We start from the raw sequence: 14115 nt of genomic DNA, 5'->3' as shown, positions 1-14115 counted from the left end.
TTGTAGTGTGGTAGTAGTTTAGATGATTCACCAACTCCCGGCATCGTGATTCTTTTGATCATAACATAATCTCCTGGGATATATGAAATGGCATCACATCGCGCTTTATCATAGACATGTTTTTGCTTTTTTTGTTGCTCGATAATATTTTGTAATGCACGCTCGCGTTCTTCATCCATTGTACTTGTTGGTTGTTGCCGTAGTGCATCTTCTAACACACCACCAGAATTATTTCTGGGAGAGTAATTTAAAAGTAACTTGAAGGGTGTTGTTTTAATCGTTCGGTGGTAGGTGTTGTTTAAACTATACTGGGTAATGCCAACGAAATTGTCCCAATCTTTGTTGTCTGGGCGTTTACTCATAGTTGCGATCATAGGAGTAATGCTTCTATTTAATCTCTCTATTTGTCCATTTGCTCTAGGTGTTGCTGTAGCGTTTTTAACATGGATGATGTTGCTATTTTTACAAAAATCAACGAATGGAGAACCCGTAAAGCTGGTACCAAGATCGGTAATAAACCTTACTGGAGTCCCGAACAAAGCAACCATTTCTTCAATGACTCGTACTGTTGTACTTGATTTTGTATTGCGCACAGGTTTTAACAAACAGAACTTTGTAAAGCCATCAATAGCCGCTAGAATATACGAGTTGCCTTTTGTGCTTTTAGCGAAGGGACCTAAGTGGTCTAAATGAACGGTGTGGAACGGTGTTCCGATTTTGTCGATTGGATGTAACATACCCGGTTTCTTTCCTCCTGGTTCCTTATGATACAAACATTCAGCACAAGCTCCATTATAGTTTTTCACATAATTTTTCATTCTAGGGAACCCTTTGATTTTAGATACTGTTTTTTTGGTGCCAATATGTGCAAAGTTATCGTGATAATTATTAACAATTTTCCACCTTGCTTTACTCTAAACACCACATTATTTTTCAGTACATAATTTGATTTTACGGTTTTATCGAAGTCATCTAAATCTGTTGTTTTCTTTAACGATTTAACAATTTCAATGACAGCAGGGTCTGTTTGTTGCAGCAACGTTAACCAATCACTCTCACTTGAAGTATTATAAAGTGAACAAACATCAGCCACTGTTGCGACCTCTTGTGCACCCCCTGTTGGATTACGGCTTAATGAGTCAACATGCTGCATTTTATTTCCGGATCGATGAATAATTTCGAATTGAAACTCCTGAAGACGAAGCCAACATCGGCCAATACGGGGTATAATATCCTTTTTTGACAACGTACTTCTTACGGCATTACAATCTGTAACAACAATAAAGTTTACACCAATTAAATATACTCGAAGTTTTTGTAGTTTCCAAACAACGGCAAGAGTCCCCAACTCGGTTGAATGATATCTGCTTTCCTCTGGCGTTGTTTGTTTACTTAAATATGCGATAGGGTGGAGTTTTTTATCATTTTGTTCTTGAAGTAAAATTCCGCCAAAACCAATTTGACAAGCGTCAGTATGTACCTCTGTTCTTGCGCCAGGCGAATACATAGCTAACGTGGGACGAGAAATCAATTTTTCTTTAATTATTTTAAATGCTTCCTCTTCTTTTGTAGTCCAATTCCATTGTGCATTTTTACGGGTCAAAATCGTTAGAGGTTTCGCCATTATTCCAAAATTCTGTATAAATTGCGAGACCAATAAATTGTCTTACGTTATGCACATTTGATGGAGTGGGAAACTAGGCTACACTTCTTATTTTGTCTTCTGATGGCCGTATTATACCACGCTGTATTTCGAAACCAAGATATTCTATTTTTTTAAAAAGAAATTTACATTTGCTTAAACTTAGTTTTAGATTCGCTTTATTTAGCACTTCAAGTATTATTTTTAAGTTTTCCAAACCTTCTTCTTCAGAATCAGCTGGTATAAGAATATCATCAAAATATGCCATTGCAATGGTAAAGCGCAATGGTCCCAATACTTTGTTTATTAATTGTTGAAAAACGGCGGGCCCATTACAAACTCCAAATGGCATACGCAAAAACTCGAAATGCCCTTCTGGCGTCACAAATGCTGTAAGATGTCTCGATTCTTTGCTCACAGGTATTTGATGGTACCCACTTTTCATATCCAATGCTGTAAAATTTGTTTTATTTTGAAGACGATCAATATTGTCATGTATTAAAGGCAATGGGTATTGAATTTTTTTGTTACTTTGTTTAATGCTCTATAATCAATACAAATACGTTTTTCGCCGTTCTTTTTATTTACAAGTAAAATGGGACTCGAATAGTTTGACTCAGAATCACAAATAATTCCAGCACTTTTCATTGACTCAATTTCTATTCTGACATACTCTCTCTCAGAATAACTCAAACGATATGGACGAAAAGTAATAGGCTCTTTATTTGTTAATTCTATTTTAAACTCAACATCTTTTGTTGTTCCTAATTCACTCAAATTATAAGAAAAACATGAGATGTTTTCTGAGATAATTCTCTTAAGCTGTTTTCTTCCTTCCTCACTTACTTGTTCACCAATTTGTATTTCATTAAAATCAAAGTTTTTTGCGCTTGTTGTTGTAACAATAAAGCTCTTTCGCATACTCTCATTTTCGTCATCTTCGTTATCACTCAATTCTTCTAGTTTATTTTGTTGTTCAACACAAATTTTACCGCTAGTTATTGTTTCATTTTTTTCAAACTTTATGTCTTGTTGAGTAATATTCATTACAGGAATGGAAAACTCACCAGTATCATTATTTATTACGCAGTTTGGTATAAGAGCACCAAATTTATTTTATTTATTTTCAATGAATAGGCTTGTGGCCTTAGGAAAGTTATTATAGGTAGATATAAAACCAACGTATTTTGAAGGGATGACTGTAGCTTCTTTAGCCCACAATTTAACATCAGTTTTTGGCAATACTGGCACTTCCATATTTTGTAGGCAATCATCTGGTTCTTCGTCTATATTCTCTTCAAAGAAACGTAATGTTTTACCACGACGTACCATAGTTATGTGTTCTTTTTCTGTAAAGGGTTGTCCTACTAATAGTGGAATATTTAGTTCTTCGTATTTGACTACAATTATTTCTACGTCGGCGGCTGCCTGGTCTACTTTAAGGTTGACATTTAAAACACCAGTTGGAGTAACCGATCCGTTACCAAAGCCTTGTATTCGCACAATGCTCTCTGGCCTGCTATATTCAAGTTTAAGGTGTTTTATTGTAGATTCGGGCATCATATTTACAGCACTTCCTGGGTCGATGTAAGCTTTGACAACTTTTCCGTTAACGAATGCTTCTTGAAAATATTTACTATTGGATGTGGTATCAATGGTGGTGGAGGCGGTAGTAGTAACTACGTTAGCATTGTTTTTCACAGTATTACGGGTATTACTTGGCATCGAATTCGGTGCAACATTTTTATTTTTGGCTGGGCACATATTCTGTACATGACCTTCTTGGTTGCATTTGAGGCATTTTATAGGCGCGTTACAAAACTTTTTGACATGGCCAACACCTTCACAACGGTAACATTTTAACGTAGACGCTTCAGCTTTACAAAAGCGCGCAAAATGACCGTATTTTCCGCATTTGCTACAGGTTTGCACACTGTCCAATTTCCCTCTTTGTTGAAATCGTTGTGGCTCCGTTTTACCTACGACGGAATCTTCATCTGCACATCCAGCATCAATATAGTCTCGGATATTAAATATAATGCCGTTAAATGTGATGTGTTGTCTCTGTAAAAGAAATTTTCTTAGATCAATTGATTTTATACCTTTGATGATGAATTTTCTGGAATCGTCGAACTCTAGACCAAGTTGTTGTGTAAGTTGCAATTTATCAAAGAAATAATCTGTGATGTCTTCATAATCATGTTGACGCCTTTCAGACAATTTTTCCCAAAGTTCAGCTGTCGATTGACGGCCAATAAATGTGTCTTTAAATTCATCTTCGAAGTCTGACCAACATTTAAATTCAGTAGCATTGTACCAATTTAAGGATGCAGCTTCTAAGTTAGCGCGAGCACATTGTAGACGAAAGGAATCTGGCCAATTGTTCATGTTGCCTATACCATTGACGGACGCAAGCCAATCCTTTGCTTCTGATGGGGACTTTTTCCCGTTGAATTTTTTAATAGTGTTGTTGAGGTCTGGCATAACGTGGTATGAATTCCTCTCAGAACGTAGCGTGTTAATGAGCATTTGATTTTGTTGCAACAGCAAAGACAAAATTGAGCTGTCGTCAGTGGACACTCGTATGCCACTATCTCTAGCTGTTGGAACATTAACGAGTGTAGTATCTTGTGGAGTTCTCAAGAACGGTGTACTGGCTGCACCATCATCATCTTTATGGTTTTCTCCATCGTTATTCATTTTAATTATTTATTTATTTTTTTTTGCGTAGTAATAAGAAAAATATAATATTTACGACTTCTTTCAATGAGTACCTGCAATACGCGGTTGATGATGTAATAATAATACACTGAGTGCTAGGCAGATATGCAAGTCGGCTTGGGCTACCCTTCACTAAGTAGTTGCAGCGAAAAGAAACTGTTTTCCATCTTCTCTGTGAATGTCCTGCTGTTTTTTGGCAGATACCTTGGTAGCCAATGTAACTATGAAGTAACTACCAAAAACAGTTTCTCTTAGAGGCTAGAGCAGGACATTCACAGAGATGATGGAAGACAGTTTGGTAGTTTACATACCATAGGAATACTAAACAGATCATATACTCCATAGGCAGAGGAATTGTTAAGTATTAAATTAATAAGATTCATTCATACTTCTTAGAATTAATTAAATATAAGAAAAAATCAACAATTCCGTTATTTTGTGGGAAAATGTCCAGCTACTGAGATAACTCAAACGCTTTCCACAGACGTTGGCTTTAGAAATTCATTCATGTCAAAATGTTTGGTTTTAATTGTACTTGCTTCAAGTTAAGCTTTTACGTAGCATACATGGGAGTAGTTATTTATATCGACTAATTAATTGACGATTTCATTAGCATTGAATAGAAAAAAATTATAATAATTTTTTATCATTAGCACTATTTTGTCTAATGGTAATGCCTTTTAATGGAACGATGTCATTAGTTTTTATTTAAATAGAAATTTTCATTACCATTATTCAATGGATTTTAAAAATTTTCGAACACTAGTTCGAATTTCGAAATTACTTTTGAATATCCGAACATTATAATGTATTTTTCATTAGGTGAAATCATTCATGCCTAATTTCAGACCATTCGGACTAGAAGAACTAGTTTTAAGGGCTTAAAAAATTTCTAACACGAGTTCGAATTTTCGTTTTTTTTTTAGTTTTTATGACACAGAGATTAATTTAAAAACATACAAAAATTTTCGAAAATAACTTCGAATTTTCGAACTTAATTCCGAATATTCGAACATATTGTTGTATTGTCATCAGATGTACTTAGCCAATTTGGGCTACGTGAACTGGTTTTAAAAGCTTTCAAACCTGTGCTCGAATCTTCGAAAAATTTTCCTGAATTCTTATCAAATAAATATAATTTTTATATTAAAAATTTAAAGAAATGCACTTTTTGGAATCGATCTCCCTGTTGAAAAAATGTTAGGTGCATCTATTTTTGTCGATTTTTGTAAATGTTTTATATTGGAAAATTTTTAATTTTATTGATATTTTATGCATTTAACAGAATTTAAAACTGCTTAAAATACATTACTGATCAGAATTGGGATGCAAATATTTAAATTCGACTAAAACTAATGCGTTTTTAATGCAAATGCATATTGGGTGCATTTTCTACATTTTACTCCATGTTTAACATATCTTCTAAGAGCATAATTGATAAATTTATATAAAATTACAAATTCTTTATGGACATTCGAACTAACTTAAACTAAAAAAAATTATTTTCAAAATATCCGGAAGAATTATGATTGTGTATTCGTTTGATAAAAAAAATAATATTATGTTATATAAAAAATAGCAAGTTTTGATTTATAATATTTTAAAATACTTTCAACAGGGAGAACAATTTGGAAAACGCTCTCAAGGTGCACTTGCATCCAAAATACATTTATCTTAAAAAACATTAGTGGTAATCGAATTTAAATATTTGCATCCCAATTCTGATTAGCTATGTATTTTAAGCAGTTTGAAATCCTGTTAAATGCATAAAATATAGATGTAATGCACTTCACAACAAAATATTTCAATATTTTGCATCAAAAGCTTAAAATAATCGATTTTTGCACTTTTAAAACTTTTTAAAAAAAAAGCACTCTCTTAAACTTTTTAATATAAAAATTATATTAGAATGAAAAAGCTCATCCATAGTAATAGATTGGGTTCTAAATCAAAAAAATCCAATTTAAACTCTCAAAGATATAAGCCTTCAAAGTTTTATATGAATTTAACATTGATAAGTCTTATGTGTTAACAAAAAATTAAAGAAATCTGAAGACCATCGGTCAATTCTTTGTTTAAGCAAATTATATTTTTTAATTTAAATATGAATATAATACCTAAACTTGCAAAATAAATGAAGTAATTTACAAAAAATATTGAAAACTATGTTTTTAATTCTATAATTCTAAGGCAAATGAAAGGTCATATCACCTATTCGATTTTCCAGTTTATATGTTGTGTTTATAACGGGAATTAAAGAGAAATTCTTAATTATGCATAAAATTCGAGATAGCACTCAATGGGTTAGTGTAAGGGGTTATGTTATACATCGTTTGAAAGCTTTTTAAAAGCCCTTAGGAATGATATATAAAATGTAAAATATATAATATATTAAATATATAATGCGGAAGATATTCCAGATTATATTTTAAATCATTAACCCCCATTTCCACCAAGTTCAGTTATAATTTAACTCTTACTTTAACTATCAGTTAGCATATTTTCTTTTTCACCAAATTCAGTAATAATTTAACTATCAAATTTAACTGAAAAAAAATTTCAGTTATGTACTTAAGTGGCAGAATTTATACAATATTTGTTAATAAAATTGAAGCAGACTTTTAGGAAATTTATTTACTATCCACTAAAATATGGGTTTCTGTTAAAAACACGTTAAGACTTAGGGGAAAGTATGTACCCACGGCAGATTCAAAATCAGCTTGGATTAAAACGCTTAAACATATAATAAGGGCTAAATTGATAAAACAAGGCATATTACATTTTTCCGCATAAAGGATTAAACCTTTACGAGACCAATGGACTTGCATTTGGTAACCTCCTAGACTCTGAACGCGGAAAACGTTACTCGAATTCCGGCAGATCTTGACCACTTGAAAAAGTTCAGCAACAACACTTCATCAGTTATGTTAGGTCGTTGGACAAACATAACCCAACGACCTTAACATTCCTTATACATACTTAATGCTACTTTTGTTGGGCGTCATGAAATAACTCCCCAACACAAAAAAGAAATAACTCCCTCAAAATTTGTTCAGAAAGCAAAAACAACGAAATTTGGGGATTTAATTCGTTTTTTGGGGCATTATTTCACATTTAAAATGGGGAGTTCTCATTATGAAATAATTCCTCAAAATTCAAAAATGAAGTAAATCCCTAGAAAAAATTTTGGGGAGTTATTTCATTATATTACTTGTATCATACGAAATAAAAATATATGTCTGATAGCCGGCCTTCCTTTTATCCTCTGGGATACATTGGACACCATCTTCGCTAAGAATACACTCTCCCTGTATCAAGAGTGTTCAGCCTTAGGCCGGCTATTTAGGACATCTTTACTAAGCGATGCCGGTGTTGGTCATATTATAGAGTGGTAAATTCTTGCATTTCTAGGAAATACTTATTAAGCGAAGCCGTTGTTGGACATACCATAGAGTAGAAAGTCCGGCCGCAGGTCTGATATTAAGGGAATATTTATTAAGCGATTAAACTGAACTGTATTAAACTTTGAATCCCCACTCGAAAGTATGAGCTACCTAATTTTTTAGAAATGTCACTAAAACCGACTTGTTCCATAATTTATTTTTAAATGGGAACTAATTTCATTTTAAAATCATGGATTTGTTTCATATGAAATAAATCCCTAAAAATTGGGTGTTATTTCATTTTAATTTAGGAAGTTATTTCATTTCGTTTGGGCTTTTTTTATTTTTAAATTGGGCTATTATTTCATAATGAAATAAGTCCCCAAATTTGAGGACTTGTTTCATTTTTGTGTTGGGGAGTTATTTCGTGGGGAGTTATTTCATGGTGCCCTTTTGTTGAGGTCAACCGCAGAATGGCCGTATCCAACGGCATCCTCAAGAAAGGAGGAGTTATTTGCCTATATGAATTATATATTTTTAAGTTATCTAAAGCATGGTATTCTGTTCAAAATTTCATGTGAAATTTTTAAAAACTTCATACAAAAAAAATTGTAATGAAAATTTTATGAAAAAATGTTGCTGAATTAGTACTCTGTTTGTATTGTTGAAAAACATGTGAAATGTTTCTAACAACATTTCAGCAACATTTTTTTCAATTGTGTGAAATAATATAAACTCTAGTTAGTTCACGTGAAATTTTAAATGAAAGAGACCATGTGCCGTCTAATTTCCATTATATATTAGGTGACATTTCATAATTTAGGTGCAATTTTCCTTCATAAAAAGTTTTTTACAAAAAAAAATTTACAAAAATAATATTTCTTTTTAATTTATTTTTCAATTTAAATTTGTCAAACAAAACATAATCATTTGGTTTTGTTTACATATATAAGCGATAAAAAACGACAAATTTTATTAAATCCCTAGATAGATAACACTGATACATTTCAATTTTTACAAATGAAATTGTAAAAGTTTATAAACATTTTTTACGACTTCAAACAGAGTAACAGCCTTAACGGGAGGATGGTGAAAATGAATATTATAACATGAAGTTAAATAGTTGTCGTTGACCAAACTAGCAATTAGTAATGTTTACATTTTGAGAGCAAAAATAATTCTGCATTAAATTATCTTGTTAGTGTATTAGAAAGTGTCCTTTTTATACCTTTTTATTCTATGTAATTACACAGTGATTCACGAAAAAAATGCAGGGGATCTCATATACCAATTCCATTTCGTTAGACTCCATAAAGTACGAATATACTTTTAATTTTTCCGATCAATTCGTTTAATTTCTTTTTAAGAGCAAAAGATGTGAAAAAGAGCTATTTTTGAAGTTTTAACTTGTTTGGTAGTTTACAACCGATTTTCAAATTTGATATTTTGTTTTAAAGATACAAGTGCTGCCTTTTAATCCAAAAAAATAACTTCAAAATTTAAATTAAATGAATGAAGTAACTTCAGATTTTATTACTTTTGAGATATTTATGTAAATCGATGAATAAAGTAGTGAGTTGTGCTAAGTTTTGTAAAAATATTTTTTTGCATACAAAAACTTTCATGTATGTATCTGTTTTTTTGTAACAAGTTTTAAAAATGTTTATAAACATTTTGATACAAAAATAAATTTGTAATGAAAAATGAAAAAATCCGCGGAACATGCTATTAGAAAACTTTGCATAACTCATCATAGATTTTTATGAAATGACAAGTTTTGGAAACATTCCTTAATGTGATTCTTTACGAAGGTAATGAAAGATGAACTTACTGTCTCATGCCCAAAGTAGATCATGATGAAAATTAAAAATTGTTTAAAAAAAGTGTGAGTATTTTGACTATAAAATTGTATATTTCTTTTCTTGGATTAAAAGGCGACTTTAAAACAAAATTTAAAAATAGTTTGAATACTACCAAACTTATGATTTTTCAAAATTAAAACTTCAAATATGGCTCTTTTTCGCATCTTTTGCTATTAAAAAGTTGGTAAACGAAGTGATAGGAGAAAACTAAAAATATATTCGTACTCTATGGACTATAACGAAATGTAATTGGTATATGAGAACTCCTGCATTTTATTTTTCTTCACTTTTGTATCACAGTGTTATGGACCAATTCTCATAAAATTGTATAGTGAAATTTAGGTTCCTATAAAACTTGTTTGTGTCGAAATTCATTGCTATACAGATATTTTTAAGACAGTAATGAGCGTTAACGTAATTATCTGAAGGGGACCTTATATGGTAGGTAATGTCAATAATGGACAAATTGTCAGAAAATTTGGTCGAAAGGTTTGGGTTCCTATAAAAATATTTTGTGTCAAATTTCATTGCTTTACTAGTATTTTTAACCCAATTATTAGCATTTAAGAACCTTATACGGGGACTAGGGTCAAATATGTCCCGATGTCCACCATACTATACCGTAAAATTTCAGGGCCATAAAACTGACTTGTGCTAAATTTCATGGAAATTGAGTTTTCTGGGGGATCACTTGTATGGGGGCTACGCGAAATCTTCAACCGATATTGCCCTTTGTCAGTATCAACCAAACCTTACCTATAAGAAATATTTGTGGGAAATTTTAGCTATTTATTTAAAGAAATAAAGAAGTTATAGATTTTTGGCCGGAATTTACCACCGTGCAATGCGTCAATTACTGAACTTTCCTCGGCAGACGCATTACAAACTACAGTGTGTAACATATTAAGTGAAAATACACTATTTAAAATTTTTGACAGAAGTATACTTCCTGCGGATTTTTTTAGTGTGACTATAAAAGTGTTGCATTTAATGGTATTATTTAAAATTTTTACAATCGGAAAATTTATTAGGACGTTTTCACCTATGGTAAAAATATTTTTTTTGTAAATATTTAAAAAAAATATTACGAACAAAACGTCAGTTTTGCAACGCGGGACCATATGATCTTTGATTTCGTCTATTTCAAAATAACGGTAATCAATCTGTGCTCTTTGTTTTTTATTCTCTTAACTTAAAGCCTCTCAATTGCGAACATTTTGTTCCAGTTTCTATTACTCAAATTTAAATATTTAATATTTGCTGAAGAAGTGAAATTTTTCCGCGAGTAAAAAAAATGCAACGCAATGAAATAATAGTAAATTTAGGTTTATTATAGCGTTTTTGATCAAAGTTTCTTGAAGAAGTTATATAAGGGATAAGAATCTATACTTGAAATTGGATTGGATAAAACTTTTATAAAACTCGTATTGTATAACTTTTTTAAGAAACTTTCATTTAAAAACCAACAATAAACCTAAATTACAGTTATTTCCTTGTGTTGAATTTTTGTGCTCGCTACTGTACATATTTATATTTTTATTTTTGATTTTTTTTTTTTTTTTTTGAATTGGGAGCACTTAACTCTTAAAGTATAGTATGTACATACATATGTAAATTTAAAATTTGCGTGAAATTAACTTTAAACGTTAGCAATAAAACAAAGTTTCTAACCTAAAGTACGCTGTATGTTTCCTACTTAGTATTTTGCTTAAAAAATTGTATACTTATACTTACATACTGTCAGCACTGAACAATTCTCAATCCGTTGCACATAAATGATGTGAGCTTACGCAAAATACCGCTCCCTAAAGTATGCCTTGCCTTTGGAAAATACATACATTTTACCTCTGTCACTCAAAGAGCAGTATCCTAGGGATAAATGTATGTATATGAACAGAAGTCGTTTTATTATTTATTTCCTTTTTGTTATAACGGATACATATCATTTAACATTCTTCAATTAAATTTTTAAATTCACATTATATACATTAAGTCAAATAAAGTAAATCTGTATTAAATTAGAAAAACAAATTATTTTTTCATTAATGTATGTATGTATCATGAATACATATTTTTGAACACTAGCAAATTTCACATCACACATTTTGGGCGTCACATTGCAATTCCTTTAGTTTTCACAATTATATGGAATTATGTTTGATGTATGAATTTTTAATATCAATAGATAGATTAAGTAAAATGATTAACTGAAAAAGTATTTATGTATATACATAATAAAACTTTCTTTCTATCCCTTTTTATTTAATTTTTTTTCTTCAATATGCTTAATATTTAATTTATATACCACAATAACGTTACAGATTCACATCTCTTTCCCAACTAAAGTCACAGCAGAGATTTTGAAGAGAGTATGTAACATTAGAGATGTTCTAAGGATGAAAACCACACACACATCAAAACAAATATACACATACACATCGAACAGGGTGGTACGTAAATGTTCACATTTAAACAAGTATGTGCACTTTTTTAGCTTTTATATATATTATAATTGAGTAGGATGTAGTAAAACCAGAGACAGAAAATAATTATTATCCATGAAATTTCCGCCTAAAAAATCAATATGAAAGAAACGTACTAGTAATGTTTTAATTGCACCAAAATATTTTCCAGACTTTTTTTAAATAACCTTTTTTTATTTTTATAATAAAAGTTGAAAATAAATATTATTTTTATTCAATTGTTTCAATAAAAAATTGTTTGTATTTTTTTAATAGTACTTACTCAGCAATTTTTTATTTATGCAAATGAAAAGTAGAAATCAAAGCAAAAAATAAAAATCACCTGAAGACAATTATTCGTGTTTAAAATTATTCGAAAAAACCCCTACTATATTTTTTTATTCTAGTAGTCGATTAAATTTTAAAAATTATTCGATTATTTGAACGAATAACAAATAAACATTTTTATTCGAATAATTTAATAAATTTTATATAAAACTTGCCAAACACCTTAAAAATCTTAAGATACGGATAAAACTGTTTTCATACATTAATACACTTTTAATTCAGCAACTTAGTTGAATCTCAACCTATTTTAAATTTCTCACCGGATTTAAGGGGAAGTTGAGGCCTTTATAATGTATATAAGATGTTCAACTAGCCTGTTTTGCAGACGTTTTTAAAAACTGTTTTATATAAAAAAATCGTACTATTTATTAATGTGCTAGGAAACTATGTCTATTCTGGGTAAAACGCAATTTCGTTTTATTGAGTTATTGACGTTTTTCTTAAAACAAAGATGTTCGATAACCGATTTTCTTTATATGGGGTAATAGGGTTAAATATGCAATAAAATCGATAATAAAATTAATGCTTGGGTTAGGGTTAGGTTGATAGGATGTATACTACATCAAATCTGACCACACAACAACACTATCGGGTCCACTGTGCGCTGCTTTTCATGAAAGAAAAAGGTTTATTGGTAAAACAACAAAATAATGTCCACTGAATGTATTATCTTTCAATGTTCTGAAACTCAGTTTCCTGGCCGTAATTCCTAAGAATTTCCCAATCAGTTTTCGTGAGAAATGTTCGGCTTGACCAAGACATTCTATGTGGGCTCAGTGTTTCAAAGTTTTCGACATATTCTGTTTCTAGTACGCGATCAGGCACGTCCGATGATTGTTTATAACCTTCCAATGTGTCCAGTATACATTAATGACGTGTCCTTTAACCGCGTTGGCCAATTCACCTAAAGTTATGAGCCGTTCGGTTGTAAGTGCCGCCTCATATCTTAAATATGTTCCAATGGGTGGAATATCAACAAGGTTTCTTGAGCCTTGCTTGACATTGTGCTTATGGTACCACTTGTACCCAAGCAGTATGTACGCTAAACTCCCTGTTGTAGTTTGATATTACACTTTTTATACCCTCCACCGACATCAGTGGTGAAAGAGGGTATATATAAGTTTGTCGTTCCGTGTGTAACACCAAGAAATATTCATCTAAGACCCAACAAAGTATATATATTCTGGGTCCTTATCAAATTCTGAGTCGATTTAGCTGTCTGTGTAAAACACGCTCACGTTAAAACTAAGCAAAGGAAATCAACCAAATTCACCCAAAATATTTATTATTATCCTAGCAGTTTGGTATTGAAAATCAGCAAAATCGGTTCACAACGTAAAAAGTTATGAGTAAAAATTTCAGACTACCTCTAAAAAATTACGGTTTTTTTATAATTCTTTTGAAGTTTTCTCAGAAACTACCAAAGATATTTCGATGAATTTTGTCACACATTATTTTTTCATGGCAGTGATCAATTATGTTGAAAACCTTTAGAATCGATCCAATATTTCCCATAGCCCCCATACAAAGGTATATATTCCCGGAAATTAGATTATAGTTAATAACTCCCTCAAATATATCGGTATCAACACAAAATTTTGTACATGGAAATATAATATGAACAGAAATCATACAGTCAACGTAGATCTCAGTCGGTCCACAATTGGTCATAGCTCCCATATAAGGTCCACTTCCGA

General features: G+C 31.1%; 1 protein-coding gene across 1 annotated transcript in view; it reads right to left on the bottom strand.

Moving 5' to 3' along the window:
* The window catches only part of LOC119609916 (muscarinic acetylcholine receptor DM1), a 98303-nt gene extending 86367 nt beyond the window's left edge, over positions 1-11936 (bottom strand). Inside the window, exons 1-2 of the mRNA XM_037964958.1 lie at positions 11914-11936; positions 11343-11477 (exon numbers count right to left, since the gene is read on the bottom strand). The gene's annotated coding sequence lies outside the window, so the exon portion shown is untranslated. The remainder of the gene's footprint in view (positions 1-11342; positions 11478-11913) is intronic.
* Positions 11937-14115: the final 2179 nt, after the last annotated feature.

The sequence above is a fragment of the Lucilia sericata genome, unplaced genomic scaffold, assembly GCF_015586225.1.
Source record: "Lucilia sericata isolate MDLA Ls3-8-SP2 unplaced genomic scaffold, ASM1558622v1 Contig000025F_arrow, whole genome shotgun sequence".
NCBI classification, from domain to species: Eukaryota; Metazoa; Arthropoda; class Insecta; order Diptera; family Calliphoridae; genus Lucilia; species Lucilia sericata.
The sequence above is the reverse complement of the archived record's forward strand: the minus strand, read 5'-3'. Positions and strand labels throughout refer to the sequence as shown.